Consider the following 6,317-nt stretch of genomic DNA (forward strand, 5'->3'; position numbering starts at 1 on the left):
GTGGTGAGTGTGGTGGTGAGTGAGATGGTGAGTGTCATGGTGAGTGTCAAGGTGAGTGTTGTGGTGAGAGTGATGGTGAGTGTGGTGGTGAGTGTGGTGGTATCATGGTGAGTGTGGTGGTGAGTGTGGTGGTGAGTGTGGTGGTGAGTATCATGGTGAGTGTGGTGGTGAGTGTGATGGTGAGTGAGATGGTGAGTGTGGTGGTGAGTGTGGTTGTGGGTGTGTTGGTGAGTGTGGTGGTGAGGGTGATGGTGAGTGTGGTGGTGAGTATGGTGGTGAGTGCGGTGGTGAGTGCAGTGGTGAGTGTGGTGGTGAGTGTGGTGGTGAGTGTGATGGTGAGTGTGGTGGTGAGTGAGATGGTGAGTGTGGTGGTGTCATGGTGAGTGTGGTGGTGTGGTGGTGAGTGTGGTGGTGAGTGTGATGGTGAGTGAGATGGTGAGTGTGGTGGTGAGTGTGGTGGTGAGTGTGGTGGTGAGTATCATGGTGAGTGTGGTGGTGAGTGTCATGGTGTCATGGTGAGTGTGGTGGTGAGAGTGGTGGTGAGTGTGGTGGTGAGTGAGATGGTGAGTGTCATGGTGAATGTCAAGGTGAGTGTGGTGGTGAGAGTGGTGGTGAGTGTGGTGGTGAGTGTGGTGGTGAGTGTGATGGTGAGTGAGATAGTGAGTGTGGTGGTGAGTGTGGTGGTGAGTGTGGTGGTGAGTATCATGGTGAGTGTGGTGGTGAGTGTGGTGGTGAGTGTCATGGTGTCATGGTGAGTGTGGTGGTGAGAGTGGTGGTGAGTGTGGTGGTGAGTGAGATGGTGAGTGTCATGGTGAGTGTCAAGGTGAGTGTTGTGGTGAGAGTGATGGTGAGTGTGGTGGTGAGTGTGGTGGTATCATGGTGAGTGTGGTGGTGAGTGTGGTGGTGAGTGTGGTGGTGAGTATCATGGTGAGTGTGGTGGTGAGTGTGATGGTGAGTGAGATGGTGAGTGTGGTGGTGAGTGTGGTTGTGGGTGTGTTGGTGAGTGTGGTGGTGAGGGTGATGGTGAGTGTGGTGGTGAGTATGGTGGTGAGTGCGGTGGTGAGTGCAGTGGTGAGTGTGGTGGTGAGTGTGGTGGTGAGTGTGATGGTGAGTGTGGTGGTGAGTGAGATGGTGAGTGTGGTGGTGTCATGGTGAGTGTCATGGTGAGTGTGGTGGTGTGGTGGTGAGTGTGGTGGTGAGTGTGATGGTGAGTGAGATGGTGAGTGTGGTGGTGAGTGTGGTGGTGAGTGTGGTGGTGAGTATCATGGTGAGTGTGGTGGTGAGTGTGATGGTGAGTGTGGTGGTGAGTGAGATGGTGAGTGTGGTGGTGAGTGTGGTGGTGAGTATCATGGTGAATGTGGTGGTGAGTGTGGTGGTGAGTGTATCATGGTGAGTGTGGTGGTGAGTGTGGTGGTGAGTGTGATGGTGAGTGTGGTGGTGAGTGAGATGGTGAGTGTGGTGGTGTCATGGTGAGTGTGGTGGTGTGGTGGTGAGTGTGGTGGTGAGTGTGATGGTGAGTGAGATGGTGAGTGTGGTGGTGAGTGTGGTGGTGAGTGTGGTGGTGAGTATCATGGTGAGTGTGGTGGTGAGTGTCATGGTGTCATGGTGAGTGTGGTGGTGAGAGTGGTGGTGAGTGTGGTGGTGAGTGAGATGGTGAGTGTCATGGTGAATGTCAAGGTGAGTGTGGTGGTGAGAGTGGTGGTGAGTGTGGTGGTGAGTGTGGTGGTGAGTGTGATGGTGAGTGAGATAGTGAGTGTGGTGGTGAGTGTGGTGGTGAGTGTGGTGGTGAGTATCATGGTGAGTGTGGTGGTGAGTGTGGTGGTGAGTGTCATGGTGTCATGGTGAGTGTGGTGGTGAGAGTGGTGGTGAGTGTGGTGGTGAGTGAGATGGTGAGTGTCATGGTGAGTGTCAAGGTGAGTGTTGTGGTGAGAGTGATGGTGAGTGTGGTGGTGAGTGTGGTGGTATCATGGTGAGTGTGGTGGTGAGTGTGGTGGTGAGTGTGGTGGTGAGTATCATGGTGAGTGTGGTGGTGAGTGTGATGGTGAGTGAGATGGTGAGTGTGGTGGTGAGTGTGGTTGTGGGTGTGTTGGTGAGTGTGGTGGTGAGGGTGATGGTGAGTGTGGTGGTGAGTATGGTGGTGAGTGCGGTGGTGAGTGCAGTGGTGAGTGTGGTGGTGAGTGTGGTGGTGAGTGTGATGGTGAGTGTGGTGGTGAGTGAGATGGTGAGTGTGGTGGTGTCATGGTGAGTGTCATGGTGAGTGTGGTGGTGTGGTGGTGAGTGTGGTGGTGAGTGTGATGGTGAGTGAGATGGTGAGTGTGGTGGTGAGTGTGGTGGTGAGTGTGGTGGTGAGTATCATGGTGAGTGTGGTGGTGAGTGTGATGGTGAGTGTGGTGGTGAGTGAGATGGTGAGTGTGGTGGTGAGTGTGGTGGTGAGTATCATGGTGAATGTGGTGGTGAGTGTGGTGGTGAGTGTATCATGGTGAGTGTGGTGGTGAGTGTGGTGGTGAGTGTGATGGTGAGTGTGGTGGTGAGTGAGATGGTGAGTGTGGTGGTGTCATGGTGAGTGTGGTGGTGTGGTGGTGAGTGTGGTGGTGAGTGTGATGGTGAGTGAGATGGTGAGTGTGGTGGTGAGTGTGGTGGTGAGTGTGGTGGTGAGTATCATGGTGAGTGTGGTGGTGAGTGTCATGGTGTCATGGTGAGTGTGGTGGTGAGAGTGGTGGTGAGTGTGGTGGTGAGTGAGATGGTGAGTGTCATGGTGAATGTCAAGGTGAGTGTGGTGGTGAGAGTGGTGGTGAGTGTGGTGGTGAGTGTGGTGGTGAGTGTGATGGTGAGTGAGATAGTGAGTGTGGTGGTGAGTGTGGTGGTGAGTGTGGTGGTGAGTATCATGGTGAGTGTGGTGGTGAGTGTGGTGGTGAGTGTCATGGTGTCATGGTGAGTGTGGTGGTGAGAGTGGTGGTGAGTGTGGTGGTGAGTGAGATGGTGAGTGTCATGGTGAGTGTCAAGGTGAGTGTTGTGGTGAGAGTGATGGTGAGTGTGGTGGTGAGTGTGGTGGTATCATGGTGAGTGTGCTGGTGAGTGTGGTGGTGAGTGTGGTGGTGAGTATCATGGTGAGTGTGGTGGTGAGTGTGATGGTGAGTGAGATGGTGAGTGTGGTGGTGAGTGTGGTTGTGGGTGTGTTGGTGAGTGTGGTGGTGAGGGTGATGGTGAGTGTGGTGGTGAGTATGGTGGTGAGTGCGGTGGTGAGTGCAGTGGTGAGTGTGGTGGTGAGTGTGGTGGTGAGTGTGATGGTGAGTGTGGTGGTGAGTGAGATGGTGAGTGTGGTGGTGTCATGGTGAGTGTCATGGTGAGTGTGGTGGTGTGGTGGTGAGTGTGGTGGTGAGTGTGATGGTGAGTGAGATGGTGAGTGTGGTGGTGAGTGTGGTGGTGAGTGTGGTGGTGAGTATCATGGTGAGTGTGGTGGTGAGTGTGATGGTGAGTGTGGTGGTGAGTGAGATGGTGAGTGTGGTGGTGAGTGTGGTGGTGAGTATCATGGTGAATGTGGTGGTGAGTGTGGTGGTGAGTGTATCATGGTGAGTGTGGTGGTGAGTGTGGTGGTGAGTGTGATGGTGAGTGTGGTGGTGAGTGAGATGGTGAGTGTGGTGGTGTCATGGTGAGTGTGGTGGTGTGGTGGTGAGTGTGGTGGTGAGTGTGATGGTGAGTGAGATGGTGAGTGTGGTGGTGAGTGTGGTGGTGAGTGTGGTGGTGAGTATCATGGTGAGTGTGGTGGTGAGTGTCATGGTGTCATGGTGAGTGTGGTGGTGAGAGTGGTGGTGAGTGTGGTGGTGAGTGAGATGGTGAGTGTCATGGTGAATGTCAAGGTGAGTGTGGTGGTGAGAGTGGTGGTGAGTGTGGTGGTGAGTGTGGTGGTGAGTGTGATGGTGAGTGAGATAGTGAGTGTGGTGGTGAGTGTGGTGGTGAGTGTGGTGGTGAGTATCATGGTGAGTGTGGTGGTGAGTGTGGTGGTGAGTGTCATGGTGTCATGGTGAGTGTGGTGGTGAGAGTGGTGGTGAGTGTGGTGGTGAGTGAGATGGTGAGTGTCATGGTGAGTGTCAAGGTGAGTGTTGTGGTGAGAGTGATGGTGAGTGTGGTGGTGAGTGTGGTGGTATCATGGTGAGTGTGGTGGTGAGTGTGGTGGTGAGTGTGGTGGTGAGTATCATGGTGAGTGTGGTGGTGAGTGTGATGGTGAGTGAGATGGTGAGTGTGGTGGTGAGTGTGGTTGTGGGTGTGTTGGTGAGTGTGGTGGTGAGGGTGATGGTGAGTGTGGTGGTGAGTATGGTGGTGAGTGCGGTGGTGAGTGCAGTGGTGAGTGTGGTGGTGAGTGTGGTGGTGAGTGTGATGGTGAGTGTGGTGGTGAGTGAGATGGTGAGTGTGGTGGTGTCATGGTGAGTGTGGTGGTGTGGTGGTGAGTGTGGTGGTGAGTGTGATGGTGAGTGAGATGGTGAGTGTGGTGGTGAGTGTGGTGGTGAGTGTGGTGGTGAGTATCATGGTGAGTGTGGTGGTGAGTGTCATGGTGTCATGGTGAGTGTGGTGGTGAGAGTGGTGGTGAGTGTGGTGGTGAGTGAGATGGTGAGTGTCATGGTGAATGTCAAGGTGAGTGTGGTGGTGAGAGTGGTGGTGAGTGTGGTGGTGAGTGTGGTGGTGAGTGTGATGGTGAGTGAGATAGTGAGTGTGGTGGTGAGTGTGGTGGTGAGTGTGGTGGTGAGTATCATGGTGAGTGTGGTGGTGAGTGTGGTGGTGAGTGTCATGGTGTCATGGTGAGTGTGGTGGTGAGAGTGGTGGTGAGTGTGGTGGTGAGTGAGATGGTGAGTGTCATGGTGAGTGTCAAGGTGAGTGTTGTGGTGAGAGTGATGGTGAGTGTGGTGGTGAGTGTGGTGGTATCATGGTGAGTGTGGTGGTGAGTGTGGTGGTGAGTGTGGTGGTGAGTATCATGGTGAGTGTGGTGGTGAGTGTGATGGTGAGTGAGATGGTGAGTGTGGTGGTGAGTGTGGTTGTGGGTGTGTTGGTGAGTGTGGTGGTGAGGGTGATGGTGAGTGTGGTGGTGAGTATGGTGGTGAGTGCGGTGGTGAGTGCAGTGGTGAGTGTGGTGGTGAGTGTGGTGGTGAGTGTGATGGTGAGTGTGGTGGTGAGTGAGATGGTGAGTGTAGTGGTGTCATGGTGAGTGTCATGGTGAGTGTGGTGGTGTGGTGGTGAGTGTGGTGGTGAGTGTGATGGTGAGTGAGATGGTGAGTGTGGTGGTGAGTGTGGTGGTGAGTGTGGTGGTGAGTATCATGGTGAGTGTGGTGGTGAGTGTGATGGTGAGTGTGGTGGTGAGTGAGATGGTGAGTGTGGTGGTGAGTGTGGTGGTGAGTATCATGGTGAATGTGGTGGTGAGTGTGGTGGTGAGTGTATCATGGTGAGTGTGGTGGTGAGTGTGGTGGTGAGTGTGATGGTGAGTGTGGTGGTGAGTGAGATGGTGAGTGTGGTGGTGTCATGGTGAGTGTGGTGGTGTGGTGGTGAGTGTGGTGGTGAGTGTGATGGTGAGTGAGATGGTGAGTGTGGTGGTGAGTGTGGTGGTGAGTGTGGTGGTGAGTATCATGGTGAGTGTGGTGGTGAGTGTCATGGTGTCATGGTGAGTGTGGTGGTGAGAGTGGTGGTGAGTGTGGTGGTGAGTGAGATGGTGAGTGTCATGGTGAATGTCAAGGTGAGTGTGGTGGTGAGAGTGGTGGTGAGTGTGGTGGTGAGTGTGGTGGTGAGTGTGATGGTGAGTGAGATAGTGAGTGTGGTGGTGAGTGTGGTGGTGAGTGTGGTGGTGAGTATCATGGTGAGTGTGGTGGTGAGTGTGGTGGTGAGTGTCATGGTGTCATGGTGAGTGTGGTGGTGAGAGTGGTGGTGAGTGTGGTGGTGAGTGAGATGGTGAGTGTCATGGTGAGTGTCAAGGTGAGTGTTGTGGTGAGAGTGATGGTGAGTGTGGTGGTGAGTGTGGTGGTATCATGGTGAGTGTGGTGGTGAGTGTGGTGGTGAGTGTGATGGTGAGTGTGGTGGTGAGTGAGATGGTGAGTGTGGTGGTGTCATGGTGAGTGTGGTGGTGTGGTGGTGAGTGTGGTGGTGAGTGTGATGGTGAGTGAGATGGTGAGTGTGGTGGTGAGTGTGGTGGTGAGTGTGGTGGTGAGTATCATGGTGAGTGTGGTGGTGAGTGTCATGGTGTCATGGTGAGTGTGGTGGTGAGAGTGGTGGTGAGTGTGGTGGTGAGTGAGATGGTGAGTGTCATGGTGAATGTCAAGGTGAGTGTGGTGGTGAGA

Source organism: Lethenteron reissneri, chromosome 55 (genome assembly GCF_015708825.2).
Source record: "Lethenteron reissneri isolate LAM-NWPU_2019-01 chromosome 55, ASM1570882v1, whole genome shotgun sequence".
In the NCBI taxonomy this organism is placed as follows: Eukaryota; Metazoa; Chordata; class Hyperoartia; order Petromyzontiformes; family Petromyzontidae; genus Lethenteron; species Lethenteron reissneri.